Raw genomic sequence first — 16,769 nt, forward strand, 5'->3', positions numbered from 1 at the left:
ATGCAAAGTGTACCAAGCTTCAGAGCGTTCCATTCCAACAGCGGGTCGATCAATGCGGAAATTGTTAAAGTAATTTAATCGTACTAAAGGGGAATCATCCTTAACATTTGCGGCATCCACTACAATCACCTCTATTTGATATAGGCTATCAATAATCTCAAACTGCAAGTACTTCTGGACCTCACCAGGGACCTCTGTCATCAAAACAAAATAATGTAGCCGCGAATTTACATCGATGAAGGAAGGCAGCAGCATAAAATTGAGATATCCATGCTTCTCAAGCAAACCATGTTTTTCTAGCAGAATAGTAAATGTTACCCAACAATGAGCCTCTGCGTTACGTCTCCTTATGACAGAAAATTTGTCCTTAATTCTATCTCCAGTCTCTGAAGTGATCCTCGTATCATAGACAAGTGAGATAATTGGTCCAAAGCTAGTGGATTCACTTCCCCAAGTGAAATTTGCTCCGGAGAATAACATCGTGGTGCAGTTTTCAAATGGTGCCAAGTGCTGAGCGATCTTAAGGAGATGTCCATCTTCGTCTTGATTGTCGTGCTCCATCCTTGTTTCTATTGACCAACCAAATGCTGCCACAAAGAGATGAAGATGGACCAGGAGTAAAGTTAACTGAAGCACAAGCATTTTTCTTGCGATGCGTAGATACCAGATTCTGCTCATACAAATGATAAGACTTAAGGCAATCGAAATATAGGAGACCTTTGCATATGCTAAGATGTTCTACCTGGTGGGTTTAAATCTACCTCCAGACTGCGCAGTAATAAGGTTAATGAGTTTAAAGTTGATTACCTACACTTTAAAAGAGCAAATAAATTCAGATCTAGTCATAACCGAGAAGAATTGGTGCCGAATGTTTCGTGTTTTCTATTTTCCTACACGGGCAGGAAAGTGCCTTTACTTTTTTAAATGAAGCGATGATGGCCCCGGTTTTAGAGGTTATGTTGAAACCTTTAAGTTAAATCGATGGAACCAGACAGGGCTCAAAATTTGCCGAAGTTTTCTCTACTTGGAACATGGTAACTTGGCTTACATTTAACCTATTGTTTGCGTATTTCCCTTCGTAAGTAAGCACGTATTTACATATACATGCATATATAAGTGGGTTTACAATATACATTTGCCATCACGGTTGGTTAAGTGCCAAACAAGTTAAATTGCTCAAAAGACAGGAAATGTGTGCAAATTGTGGGCCATTAAAAGTTCGGACAGTCCAATTTACACAGCCTGGAATTGTATGTATGTTAACTATTTCACTCATTAATGTCCATTAATACCATGATATCCATGGTTACGATCCTTCATGGTAAATTCCTCATATCTCAGGGGGACAAAAATCAGGTCTTCAATATTAGGCAATGTGGCTAGGTCTTGATCGCATAATATTGAACCATCTTTTCTCCTAATAATTACTACTGGCAAGCCATGCCACATAAGGATTGAATTTGTAATTTTTAGCAACATAGACAACACAACGGCAAAGAAAATGTTACGCCACTCCGTCTCGTCTGGTGAGGGAACTATACTAAGCGGGTTTACAGAAAGGAGTGGGGCAAAGCGAGACATCAATTTCTCCCCACGTTCCAAATCGTTATTAATTTGCCATCGTTTTGAAGCTGTTTTCTTGGAAAAATAGACAACTCCGGTACTGTAAAATCAAACGAGATATTTACCTAGTAATTCGGTTGGAATTCTAATTTTTCGAGTTACAAGGTTAGGCTCATTCTAACAACGCGATGATGTGAAGTGCAACTTTCCGATTCGGTGAAATTTTAAAATTGAGTGGTCTACGTCAATACAACCAACGTTTCTTCAGACAGTTTGTGCGATGGTTCGAATTTGTCAAAATATTTGAGGTCAAAGTTGAAAAAATGACGATTTTTCCAGTTGAAAGGATCGAAAGGCCCGTTTGCTTCCTCCGCTGGGTAAAATTTTAATTATAAAAAATCGACCGTTTTTTCACTTTGACCCCAAATATTTTGACAAATTCGAACCATCGCACAAACTGCCTGAAGAAACATTTGCTGTATTGACTTGGACCACCCAATTTTCCAATTTCGCCAAATCGCTAAGTTGCACTTCACACAATCGCATTGTAAGTGACACAAAAAAAGTACCTTGAATTTAAAACATGTTTATCAACTTGGTCAATAAACCTTACCACAAACCGTTCTGCACTAAACGATGTGCTTGCAGAACCAAGAAAATCTTGAATATGTCGACTACAAATTTCTGCTGGGTGAATTAAACTAGAACAAATATTTCTGAATTTTCCAAAACAGGCCGCGTATCAGTTTCTTTGTCATTCGTGTCATAAAGCTGATGTTCAACGGAAACAGCGGCCGAACGTAAATTCACCCTTTGATGAATTTGAAGACCTGCGTGAATCTAGAGCATGCATGTTGGGAAACGTAGCCTGGAAATTGGAAACTTCAAGTTGATATCAAGATAATCCTCGGTGACTGAAAATTCTTCAATGCTGGCAACCGTGTAAGCCGCCGTTGCGAGGAAATCTTGCCTTAAACGCACAATTACATGGATGTGACATTGATCAAATCCAGTAAAAAATTGCGAAATATCTTTTGAAATTGGGAGACGTGGCTGTACGTTATTAACATATTGCAATAACATATTGCCAATAATATTTGCTTTAATTATCCTTCTAAGTTTCCTTAAATTCCCCACCCACAAGATATGTAAGAATTTAATAATACAGAACTTTTTCTGTCTTAACAATCCCAATTTGCCAAATTATTTTGCAAATTTTTGCAGTTTTTATTTCTAAGAAATTCTGATGGGAGTTTTAAAGGTAAAAATTTCGCGACAAGGTATCCTGACAGAATAGTCAAGAGTTATTTATAAGAGCTTTTCTAGCAAATAATACCTTCGAATACATGAGAATCTAAAATGTAATGAGGATCTTGATTACTATTTCGCGATTGAAGTATATAGAATTCATCGTTTTATTGGTCGTCATGGCGGTGTTAAATTACTTTGTCGAGTTAGATTGCTAGTTAAACACTACCAATAAATTGTTTGCGCAACTGGATGGGCTCTAAGGCACCTAGTTTTGCGATGTACACTTTTGTGATACATATATATATTTTGAATGGCGTTGTACAGTTGTGTCACAACTGCACACAACTCGCTCTCCTCACACGAACAAAATAATAAATTGAAAATTCTAAATATTTAACTTTAATTTGTGAGTGCAATGTGGAGACGAATATTAAATTGCGCCCCCACTCCTCCCGGTCAGATTGCACTACATTTGCATTCCCGAGCAATAGTGCTCGGGTTCGAATTTTGTAAGGAAATCAAGTTCGGAAAACTTGCGATTTCCAGTTTTAGTAACAGTATTTGTTTAGTGCAATCCTCCCCTCACTTTGTTACGCTCCTTCCTCTACTTAAACTTCCTCACCCCTGGTGAAAGCATTTTTCTTGTCGCTGCTTGGGACTCTGTTCAAGGCCGAACCTGCCTCCCTGACCCCAGGGAAGGAGAAGGAAATCATTCGACTCGCTCATCCTACAACCAACGTGTTCGTCGTGAATGGTGGATTTGCTGACCGAACTGTTGAGGACATCGTCCCTTTGGCTAACAACTCAACAAGAATAATTGTTTTGGATGGAAAAATGGATGAATGGAAAAAACTATAAGCTTGATTATACGGATTGGGATTTCGACCACTCTCTCGGTCCGGAATGTCATCTGTGTGGACAGGTCATTCGCGATTTTACCTCACAAGCAATACACAATGGAATCATTTATACTGTCTTGTGGAAGGGTGATTTTGTGGACCGTGATTGGAATGCAGGATATTTACAATGTTGTTATTGTTTTAATTTTTTTCATAGGAAACGATGTTGTCTTACTATGTCTGATTCATCGTACTTTAGTGTATTATACACAAAAAATTGGTCCTGTCCTTGCTGTGTCCCTATCTTTGAAAGTATTCGGAACAAGTTTGTTAATGTTTGCGTCAAATTTGAATCTATATCTGCAAAATTGTTACGCAAATTAACGAAATTATTAAGTCCTTTTCGAAATCAATGCTCTGATATGTTTTTCACCATGAAAGATTTTAACTGTAAGTATGACTTCTTTATGAGCAGTTTTAATGATTATGGCGTGGGTTAAATTTTTGGTTAAATTTTCGAAATTTTCTTGGTTACGTTCTTTGTTTCTCTTCTCGGACCGTCTCTGATTTTGCAATTGATGCTAAGTGTGTTCGTAAATTCATGTTTTATCATTTTTTTCTTATTGACTGGGCTACCTTTATTAACAATTTTCTGACCAAATGCCCAATGGAGGTTGATGATCATACGTCCGTCCTGGACCTCTTAAAGTCCCCAAAACCAGAGCTCGAGAAAGCATCGGTCTACTTGCAACGACTTCGCGCTGCAATGTCTGAGGAATACACACGCCATGCAGAACCAGATATCATTCGACTCCTTATGGACAATTTGGACCCTTCCCTACGTCAATTCCTCGAGTGCAAAGGACCTCCTCTGACTTATGGTGACTTAGTGTCACTTGTGAAGCATTATGAAGACCGTGGCCTGCAGAAAACACTGACCCCTCAACTCCAACCGCCCGTAACGATTATCTCCCCAACCGTTCCCCCTCAATCTGTTGGACTCGACGCATTCGCTGGCCTCCACCAGGCCCCAGTAACCCCACTAGCTCCGCCCACGGCTCAGCCTAAGCCCGTGAATAATGCAACTGACGGAGGCCTGTCACTCGGAGTGAATTTGACCAATGTTAAGAATATGCAAGGTCTGCTTAATCACCTTAGCGATCTACAAGCTGCTATCATGCGACTTAATGTGTCGCCCTCCCAAAATCACGGCTCAAGATCTCGCCCAGATCAGTCCCAGGATAATCGTGCGCCTCGTCCTAACGGACAACGCCCCTCATTTGAATGTTACTACTGCGGCATCCGCGGACATAGAATTATAGAGTGTCGCAAGAAAATGATGGCCTTCAACTTAACGGCCAAGGGCGTGGTCGCAATGGTGGGTATCGTAATAACGATACCTCCGGTGCTGGCTACCGCCGCGATAACCGCCGCCGCGACGACTCTCCTCGTGACCACCGCCGTCGCAATGACAACCGTGGCTACCGTCGCCGAGATGACTCCCCCCGCGATCAGCGTCGCAATTCAGACTTTCAGGAACGCCGCCATGATGAATCTCCCCGTCGCCGTGACAACTTCCATCATAATACTACGGATCGTGACGACACGCGACGTGAAAACCATCAGTGGGATGAGCGTTCAACGCGTACCCCTCCCGGTTCACCGCCCCCGTCGGGAAACGCCCGGCTTTGGGCAGATTGATCTGCCCACCATCCCTCAAGCCTTTAAAATCTATTCTACGTCCATCGTCCCCCTCCCTTGATCCTGCTGGACCCCGACATGTCACCTTTAACCAAAATACGATTGACTTACGCATCAACCTACAGGATTTCTCTGCTAATCATGGCCCCGTAACAATCGACACTTTTATCAATAATCAACGAATCACTGCAACAGTCGATAATGGTGCTAAAGCCTCAATCATCACAGAAGCCCTTGCTGTTGGTTTACCCCGGATTAACCCAAATTTACCTTATCGACTGTCGGATTTTGGCAATCATACAATTAGAGATTGCGGTCTGGTCATTCTACCTCTCAAAATTGGCACCCAACAAGTGACATACCCGTTTTTCGTCGTTCCCTCATCACCATGTCCTCTTCTCCTTGGGCATGATTTTCAAGAACATTTCCTTCTGTCCAGCAACGAATCCTTTCGCTGTTTGATGTCTCCTATCCTTGGTTCCGTCCCGTATACAAGCGCCCCGCAACGATTATTCCATTCCTGCGATAACAAAGAAATTATGCAATCACTAAACAGAAATATGGACATGAAATTACTTGATGCGTCTCAGCGGACTCCCGCGACACAACCAGAACAACCCCTCAAACCCCAACCACTTCTGCCATCCCTAACAAGTTCACCAGCAGCCTCGGGGCCCTTACCTCCACCACCACCGCCATTACCATCAGCCCTACTTTCTCCACCACCAGCCGCACTTTCTCCCCCACCGGCAGCTGCAGCTGAACTTTCACCGCCACCTTTTCTTATGGATCTGACCAAACTCAAAATCAATCCCAACATTTCGCCTCCTACGAGAGCCAAGTTGCTTTCTCTGATCACGGAATTTAAGCATATTTTTTCATGGGACCCAACCAAATTAGGGCGAACCGACCGTGTAGAATTCGATATTGACACCGGAGATCATCCTCCCATTAGAATGCAACAATTTAATCACCCAGAAAAGATTCACAGAGACATCAAAAGTCACGTCGACAAACTTTTAGCCCAAGGAATTGTACGTCCCATCCGTGGGTCATGGTCCTCTCCTTGCTTTTTCGTCCCGAAAAAGGATGACGACGGCAACCTGACCTCTCAAAGATTTACGGTAGACTACAGGTCCCTTAACCGTATTACCAAAAAGATCCAGTGGCCACAAACTCGCATTGATGATATTTTTCAGTCCCTGCGTGGCAAGAAATATTTCACCAGTCTCGACTTTACCTCAGGCTACTACCAGGTACCTATGACTCCTGAAGCCCAGGAGAAAGCAACTTTTGTGACCCGTGAGGGTACCTTTGCCCCCACCGTTCTTCCATTTGGGGTCTCAAATGGCCCCGCCCGATTCGCCGAGCTCCTCGATGAAGTACTTTCCGGCCTTAAGGGTGAAGTTTGCCAGAATTTTTTTTGACGACATAGTTTCCGCTGGAGCAACCGAAGAAGAAGCATTGGAAAAATTACGATTAATTTTTGAACGAATTGCCGCCGAAGGGCTCACTCTTAAGCCATATAAATGTGACTTTCTCCAAGACGAAATAAATTTACTCGGTTTTTCTCTCTCCGCCATGGGGACAAAACCCGATGAGAAGAAATTACGTGGTGTGTCCCAGCTAAAACCCCCCACCACCGGACACAAAGTGAAGAAACTAGTAGCATTCTTCAGTTATTTTCGCAAATATATACCAAATTTTTCCCGCATTGTCCACCCGTTACAATGTTTATCAACCATCCGAGGGAAAATTACGTGGACTGAAGAGCACCAAGCTGCCTTCGACACGGTCATTGCACGACTGTTGTCACGACCAGTACTAAGATTATTTGACCCTGCCCTTCCTACCCTGTTAGAAACCGATGCCTCTTCTTATGGACTAGGAGCCGGACTTTTCCAATTCTATGAGGGCGAGAAACATCCGGTAGCATTTATCTCACGAACTCTTTCCGTGGCTGAGAAACGCTATCCCTCAGTCATGTTGGAACTCACAGCCATCTGTTGGGCCCTGAAACGCCTGCGACCCCTCATTTATGGTGTCCCCCTTTCCATCGCCACAGACTGCCACGGGATTTGCTGGCTTCTCCAAGGGTCAAAAAAAGAGCTCAACTCTCGACTGTCAAGTATGGTTGTTTGTCTAATGGATTATACAATAGTTGAAATTCGCCATGTGAGTGGCAAGAAACATGAATGTGCCGATTTCCTCAGTCGCTATCCGACTGAAGATTTTCAACCAAATCGTGATGAGCTTGATGACCTCCCTATTCTGACAATTGGCTCTCTTAATTTGATGTCCAGTCAAGGTGACGACCCTGAACTAGCCATAATTATCAACAAACTGAAATTAGGACAAAAATCAATGAGCATTTCACACTAAAAGATGACGTACTATTTAAACGTGATAACCAATATAACCGTCTAACCCTGGTTATTCCGTCAAAACTCATTCCTTCCGTCCTAGATGAGTGTCACGACAGCCCATTTTCCGGACACATGGGGTTTACAAAAACGTACGACAGAATCAAGCAGCGATATTGGTTTCCTGGTATGCGTCGTCAAATAATGCGATATGTAGCCACCTGTTCCAAATGCCAGTTTCGGAAATCACCCAGATCTAAACCCAATGGACTTTTCCAATGCATAAAAGTGCCAAAAAATGCTTTTCAACGTGTTCAAATAGACGTGGCTGGCCCATTTCCTGCCAGTAAATCCAACAAAAAATACATCATTACCGCATCATGTTACCTGACCAAATGGCTCGAAACTGAGGACATTATCAACTTTTTGGTGAAACTAATATGCCGCCATGGTGTGCCTGCTATCCTCCAATCTGATAAAGGTACAATTTTTACCTCTGATTTATTATCGCAACTTTCTTCCGCCTTGGGCATTAAGCACTTGCTCTCCACCGCCTACCATCCGCAAAGTCAAGGTCAAGTAGAACGAAGCCATGCAGTTCTAAATGACTGTATTCAAATTTATCTAACCGATTCTCTCAAATCACACTCTGATTGGGACACATGGCTGCCTCATATTACATTTGCCATTAATTCCTCCAAGCACACCACGATTGGTTTTAGCCCGTTCGAATTCCTCTACGGCCGTGAGGTGGTCCTTCCCACGGAATCCGCATTTATTGCTGAGGAATACATTAGTTTGGAGAAATTCCTTTCTCACGTAAGATCTGCTCGGACACTTGCGTGGGACCGAATCCAACACTCTCAAGAGGTTGCAAAATTTTATTATGACAAAAAACGCAAGCATATTGAATTTCCTATAGGCAGTCAAGTTCTCTGCCGTAAGTACATCCAAAAGAAGGGTCTCGCTGCTAAATTAATGCAGTATTGGTTCGGCCCGTACATGATTAAGCGAAAACTTTCTGACGTTAATTACATAATTTCCGCTACGATGTCTAATGGTCGTGTTATCACGGAGACCGCCCATGTTGAGAAACTGAAACTATACAACTCTAGGTCGACTGATGAGACCACCGTCAGCACATTCTCCCCTTCTGCTCTGGACATTTCCCACGATGCAAGTACAGACCCTCCTCAGAGTGCAGACCACCAAGATAATGCTGACTATGCTGACGAGGAAGTTTTATCTTCTCTAGACCCACCACATTCCTCCCGATCCTCACCTGGCTCTCCGACTCAAACCCCCAGTGACACACTGACCTCGCAACAAGCTCAGTTGCCCACAAATAATTTTCTCTTCGACTCTGATTTCCCTCAACTCTCTCCACAAGCACATACATACGAATCTACGCTGTCGCAATCTACGCCACCGGTTCTTTCACCAGTTTTCCCACATAACAAACAACCAACACCTGCACACCAATACAATCTTCGTTCACGAAAGAAAGTTACATTTCAAGAGGGATCATGAATCCTTTGTGCCTACTTTGTGTTGCACTTGTTTCTGGTGCTCGCCTGACTAGTGCGAAAGACCAACTTTCAACAACAATTACGCGACTTTCAACTGGAATTTTGACAACGAATGTTAAAATTATTCCCTATGAATCTACCGTTCCTCTGATTTACGAAATGGATCTCCCTGACCTCGACCAGTGGACCCGCCTCTTGACACCGCTTAACGACACAGACATCGGCCAAATTTTGAATGCCACCCACTCTCTTGCACTTCGACTCCTCCCAATTTTCCCGTCCCCCAGTTCAACGCGTCACCGCCGTTCCATAGAAATCATTGGCGACTTTTATAATTGGTGCTGTGGCGTGGCCCAACAAAAAACTGTCGACCGCATGCAGCTTAACGAGTACCACCTTGATAATTTCACCCTACAACTTCAATCGGCCCTTACAGCAGAGCATTCCTTCACAGTTGAGTCCACTAAAATTTTTAACAAAGATTTTCAGGCCCTCGAGAAAGCCCTTAGCGAAACCGACCGAGTAGTTCACAATGAGTTACGCGATATCGCCAATGAAGAAGAGAGACTAGAATCCAAAGCCCAGGATGACCACCATTCCCTTTTTGCCCTGGCCGTCGCCCAATTTCAGACAGTACTGAACCAAAACTGGATCCAGACCCTTAGCGACTGCAGGCAGTCACTACTCCCACCCTTTATTGTTAGCCCGAAGATGCTGCGACGCGACCTACGAGTCCTGCAACGGAAGATACTTCAACATAACAGAGAGCTCAGCATCCCCTCCAGCGACTTGGAGGACGTTTTTCGCTATCCCTTAGCGACTTGTTTGTTTAGTCCGAACAAAGTGGTTGCGACTGTTCGCATCCCCCTAGTGAGCCTGAATACGACGTACGAAATGAAACGAATCCAACCCCTGTCCTTTTTATTCAACGATGACGTCTGTCAAGTGAAAATCGATGTGAATTACGTTGCCCTGTCCAAACATCGTATTATCCCCATCACGCCGACCATATCACTCAACTGTGACCCGACAACAAATGCTCTCTGCTTGCTGCCACGTTTCGATCCTCCTGTTATTCCTGAACATAATTGCATTCGAGCCCTCCTAAAAAGTGCCCCCATCTCAGAAATCAACCAAAACTGCCACCTCTCATGCACTAAGCTGTACCACCCACTAATTCTGCAGTTGGGACCAGCCAGCTTCGGAATCATTGCCCCTAATTCCACCATCAAATTATATCCAACTTCACGAAGTACCCACAAGAATATTACCGCCCCGACAATTGGACTTTTGGAAGTACAACTCTCTTGCTCCAGCCGACTCTACGTGGACTCTATTCTGGTGACGCCCGACTTCCCTTGTCTCCGAACCCAGTGGGATCCGTCTTACCATCATCTTGTTCCCGCCCCCTTCACCAAATTACGCACCCCCATCATCACCAATGCTACTCACTTTGCTGCCCTGGACGAGATTATCAACCAAGAATGGCATGAATCAATTCCTCACACAAACTATTCCGCGCCACCACTTCCTGCCACCCATCACGTGCCCTTGGAAATTCATGCAGCCGCCTATGTGTCATACAGTTCTTCAATTATTTTATTTTTGATTGTAATTATTGTAATTTGGATCACTTATAAATTGTTCTGTGTTCCAGTCCCCCTAATTCCTGGAGTCCACGCCTACCCTGTCCTTGAAACCATCGAAGTCACGTCGGATGTCCTTACTGTCCTTTTCCTCCTCATTTTAATCCTGATTGGCCTAACCATTTTACGCCATCTTTCTAAATTAGCTAATCGCACCAATTCAAATCCCCGACTTATCTACGCTACTCCACCTACCGAGAAACTGCCGACACGTCACGACGCCCACGAGATGTCAACCTTGCCCAGTGCTCCGCCCCAAACTACGGTCCACCAGTTCGATGCCTTCGGAAATTATAACTAAGTTCATTCATTATTATTAATTCACAAAAAACCATCGATTTCTTATTATTAATATCAAACAATATTTCTGTATCACGATTTATTCATTTGAGTAATAATTTTGCTTCAATATTTGTAGTTCTGCTTACCGGGAGTGAGGCAGTCGGTGGATGACGTCACCCAGCAATTTCCAAGTTTCCAGTAATTTTTCCAAGTTCCCGAGACCACCCACCCCACCCACAGCCACACCCCCGGTGACCTTTGACCTCTAAGGAGGGCCCTTAAATCCCCCCTTCCCCCCAGCCTTAAGGGCTCTCCCCCCAAGGGGTACCCTTAGATGTTATCAAACCCGGAATCTGCAATTTATCAACATAAAAATTAGTTTTATAGTCATTTTACTGCTTGTCGATACTAGATATACATTTATTTTTAACCAATTTCATGATTTTCACAATTTATTTCTGACATAATTCCCAAAATGTCCAAAAATTTCAAAAAAAATATATATGTATTTAGTACTTACCTTTGCTGTGAATCCGCTTCCTGACATAATTTTTGATGAGGCAGATATGTAGCACTTTATTTTATCAATTTGATTGTACTTTAGAACACAATTTTGTTAGTTAATTCTTCAAAATTTAAAAATTTAGTGAATTTTTCCTCGCCTTTGCCTCGTTGTGTAGTTGTGTAGAATAATGGCGGACGTTATTCCGCCTCTCCTTTGTCCCGAGTGATCGTACTCGTCACTCGTATGCTTTGTTCAGTTTAGTAAATTCGTCGTAATCACTCGTTGTTAAGTTAGCGTCACTACTCTTTTTCAGGAGAAAAAGTCTCCTGCAAGAGGGTAGTGTTAGGTATATACGTAGTGTTAGGTACATACATAGTATGCAAAATGCAATGTAATAATGCAACCACAATTATTATTAATAAAGCCTTCCTAAACTACACATCTCTCCTCTCTCATCTCTCCTCTAAATGCATACATAACAATCTACAGAACTTATTTATGGCATCCTGCCTCTATTAACAGTGACCATATCCGTGCCTTGTTCATAATATATAAATCTAAATCAACGTATTGCATAAAAAATTTGAGCTAATGTTATCGATTCTTCTTTAATAACTGGTACAAATCTAGCTACCATTTTACTTCTACCAATCCAGTCTTCAAAATTCTTAAGTCGCAAATTTGGTGAAAATATCAGGAACTAGGAAAAGTAAAATAAGGATAATATTTTCCTATGAACTGATAATAAATAGGATCTAGAATTCTGAGTAATACCTCCGTCAAAATCAGAATGTTTGCTCCTAATTCAGAAAATTAAAGTACGTCGCCATTTTACCAACATTCAATCTAAAAAAAATTATTTCACCAAATTACAAAAATTTGTTAGAAATGAAAATATTCTCAAGGTACTGATTAATTTTTGGTTTTCAAACCTTAATTGAATTCCTTCAATTGAAGTCAAATATGTAATTAAATTGTTTGATGTAAGAATAGGATCCATGGTCTGTTAGGAGGAATCGGATCATAAATACTTCATTCTTATTTTCTGGTCATAAATAAAATTACAGAAACCAGACGCTAATTATTATCCAGACTAAAACTCATTAACTTCGGTTCAAAACTATTTAATTTAAGATGATTTGAAATTTGATAACGTAACTGTTCCAGTTAGATATGGATAATGAATTGTAATATGTAATATCGTAGAAAAAATTTGGGTCGCCTTTAGTAGAAGAAGTTGTGTAAGAAAAACTAAGCAGTAGGATTTACAGCCTGGCTAAAATTCATTGCTTCAAGAAAACTGGAAACTTCTAACGACAACTAAAAATTTCGTAATGGCGACAGATCTCACATGGTTTGCGGTAAGTCTCAACTTCCGGTTGAACAGTTTCTTGTGGAAGATACCCCTCCAATGGGACCCCACCCGAAACCGCTTCGTCTTCAAGCCAGGCGGAATTCGAACCTTCTTCTGGTATTACCTCGTTATGTGGATCGTTGTTGGTGTGATTTCCATGGGTTCAGTCGTGTACGTCATCTATGGTCAAATGTATCACCCGAAACCATACATTAGCCTGGTTACCGCGTTGCAGTTTGGAACATTACTTCCCGTGTGTGGATTTACTCTGGTCATGGGGATCATAGTGGGAATGGGTCATGCGGAATATAATGCATTATTTCTCAACAGGATACTCCAGTTGTATGACGACATCTACCAACAAACCGCAAATATTGGGTGGAGACAGAAAAAACGTGAATTACCTAACCTGTCCCTGGTCGAAGAACTTATCTTTGTATAACCTAAACTCAATTCTTAACAAGGTGGGAGATCGAGAATCAAAAACATGTTTGGAATTGAGATGCCTAGTTTGGTTATGGAGGATGGCCGGTTGGATAAGTTTGGTAAGGTTGAAATTATTTCTACATTTCATAAATCCTATTCGACCTAGAGCGTTGGGTGTTAGATCACATTAAATTCAGCAAGTCAAGTCAACTTTTATTTTATATACAACCCGAATTACGTTGTCTCGTAACCCATCCCATCCATAGAAAGTCTTTAGCTACAAAAGAATAACTGCTTAAAATTAACTTGAAAGAATTGATTAGCTACAATTAGTGATAAGCATGGTAGTGCTGTTTATTAATTATAAAATATAGTAAATGTCTTCACCTTTCCGTGAAAACCTTTCGTTGCAGGACTGACGGTCTTCGTCGCCCTCACACCTCTGCCATTCGCGGCCACTCTTCCATCCCTTGTCATGGCCACGGGAATTGAAAGACGGGACGTGTACAAATTTGTTTTCGAAGACATGCTACCCTTCTCCATCTCTGTGGATAGTTTTCCCATAATTCTGCTTCGAATTTTGCTGGTATACGTTCTATTTGCCGAGGTGTACAGGATGATGGCTTTCTTAATAGTCGTCATGGTGATACCAGCACGTTTGTATGCAAAAATTGTGGAGAGCCTGATGGAATCAGGGTAAGGGACCGTCTTGCTTTTTACAAGATGACGAAACTTGTTCTGGGTTCACTACACTTACTTTCGCCACAATATAAAGGCTGCATATCTAGATGTCATACAGTTTCTTGCACATTTTTGCTATTCTTGCAGTGTAAGGAACGTAGTGACCTCACGAGAAGCGGGATATTGGTGTTTAGCCTCTTTCCTAATTGTCATTTTGTTAAAAGTCACCAATCCATAAAGTTAACCCAACTGAAGCTCTCATTCAATAATTCAGGTCTGTTGGTTCAGCGGCGGGAACACTCCCTCCACAAATACGCCGCTTTCACCAAATTCAAATCCTCAACCAAGAAATAGAAAAAAATCTAGCGACACGGATTTTCCTCTTGATGGCCATTGGACTAGTTATCTCTACCTGCCTCAACTTTTGTGCCATTCGGTTCGTCAATAGTTCCATGGCTTTGGGGATATACATCATGTTTCCGTTCGGTGCGTTCGTCGTGTTGAACTTGATCGTGACTCTGCTAGCCGTAGGAATTAGGATACACGAAAATTCTGTCGAAACCTTGTTTCAGTGGAAGAAATTCACAAGAGAGTCTGCACAGTGGAAGAAAACGCTTGAAGCAATGCAACCACTGAAATGCTATGTTGGCTTGAATGGCCACAATTTCTTCGATGTCAAGAAATCCCTTATGAGCACGTACATGGTGATAATCTTGGAAAACACGATAGACCTTCTGCTGGCACTTCCTAGTGTGAGGGTGCTCCAGGGTTGAACATAGTTTTATTTCAGGTAATGACGATACGATGGATGCTTGAAAGAATTATTTCTAACAGTTTTCTTAAAAATTATACGTAATTAAACTCGTCCAATGCAAGTTGTTTTCTCTCAATGGTATACGTTTCACGAGAAATAAAAGTTGGTAGGAGTTACAACACAAAGCTGAAAAGCAGCTGGGTTGTAAAGAGCAACACATTAAATCTTAGCTCTCGTTTTAAAATCGTTTTAAATAATTTTTAAGAATTTTAAACTGCAACTACAGTATTACCGTTTACATTGTTTTAAAGCCCCAACCTTCCTGATCATTTGTAATACAAAATTAATAGCCATACTCATCATAATTCGACATAAATCGACAAAAAGAAGGAGGAGGACGGAAAATTTCATTTCTCACCAGTACAGTCTTCACCAAAAGTAAGTTCTCTTACTTAAAGTATATGTCCTGCCTTTGAGAGGACCCGTCTCTTCCAAATATATTGGTCAAAAGATACTGGCACATAATTTATATTGTGAAACAGGCCCACATCGACTGGTAATCATGCCGACCACAAGCCCAGATCGCCAAACCTCCCCCCACTCATCGCCTAAAAAGATAGATCTCGACCTTATCTATAAAACCATGCTGAAACAATTCAAGGATGTCAAAGACACACAATCGCACATTATGAAACGACTGGATAATATGGAGGCGGAGAAAGAAAAACTTGTTGAAAACCAGATAGCTATGCAAGAGAGCCTTACGTCGTTCCAAAACGAGGTTAAAAGCGATTTCCAGAATTTTGAAGAAAAATACGACGAGGAGATTAGAAAAATCCGAAAACTAAATAATTTGGTGGTGATGGGGATCCCTGAAACAAATGACGGACAAAAACTTCTCACGGACCTTCTTAAAATCATCTACCCCACTTCTTACACCTCTCTTAAACTTGATGAAAGGATAGGACAGCTCACCACATCATCTCTACGACCGGTCAGGCTACGCTTTAGTAGCGCAACGGAAAGACAGTTAGCTCTGGACAATTGCAAGAATCTAAAGGGATTAGTCCAATTCGACAAAATATCTGTCAAAAAAGATCTCACAAGGAAACAACAAGAACTCAAACAAAACTCCAGGACTCCAGTACAAACAAGATCTCGTAGCTCACATAAGCGACCGGCAGATGATCACGCGTCCGGAATTCAATTTCCAACACAAAAGCAGCGAAGAACCAGAAACTCCGACCCTGGAAGTCACATGGACACACAGTGACTAGGAAACTCATCTATACATTTTAATCACCAAACACCATTAATAATAGGACACCTAAATGTAAATTCTATCCGAAACAAAATATTCTTAATTTCTGACTTCCTGCATGAACATAAAATCGATATTTTTTGCATGACTGAGACAAAGGTTCACTCAAATATTAAAATAATGAATATTCCAGGTTATGAAATAATCCGTAGAGACAGAACTGGATCAGGAGGCGGTGTAGCAATTATCTACAAATCGTATGTGAAGTGTAAGATGTTGGAGACGAGTACTATTACTAATGATGAATCCAAGAATGAGCTACGCTCGTGTAAATTCCAAATCGGCATGAGAAAATCATTCATTGTTTCTGTTTTATACCGACCTAAATTTAATTTGAGTTTAAGTGATATTGACTTTTTTGAATCAATTATATCCGACCTCAAACTATTTAAATGCAACTTCTTTATCTGTGGTGACTTTAATATACATTTAAAAAATACTTGCTCACCAAATGTTAAAAAATTTAATCGACTACTTCTCAGACATAGCCTACGCGAGCTAGTACAAACTCCAACGAGGCAAGGAGCAAGACTCGACCTTATTTTGACCAATAA

General features: G+C 41.6%; 1 long non-coding RNA gene across 1 annotated transcript; it reads right to left on the reverse strand.

The window, feature by feature from the left end:
- Positions 1-5,815: 5,815 nt before the first annotated feature.
- On the reverse strand, positions 5,816-11,456 carry LOC118435962. The gene is made up of 2 exons (XR_004835080.1): positions 11,321-11,456; positions 5,816-5,874 (listed from the first exon to the last, which is right to left on the reverse strand). It is a non-coding gene; the product is annotated as an uncharacterized LOC118435962 (long non-coding RNA).
- Positions 11,457-16,769: the final 5,313 nt, after the last annotated feature.

This window comes from Folsomia candida, unplaced genomic scaffold (assembly GCF_002217175.1).
Source record: "Folsomia candida strain VU population unplaced genomic scaffold, ASM221717v1 Fcan01_Sc005, whole genome shotgun sequence".
Classification (NCBI taxonomy): Eukaryota; Metazoa; Arthropoda; class Collembola; order Entomobryomorpha; family Isotomidae; genus Folsomia; species Folsomia candida.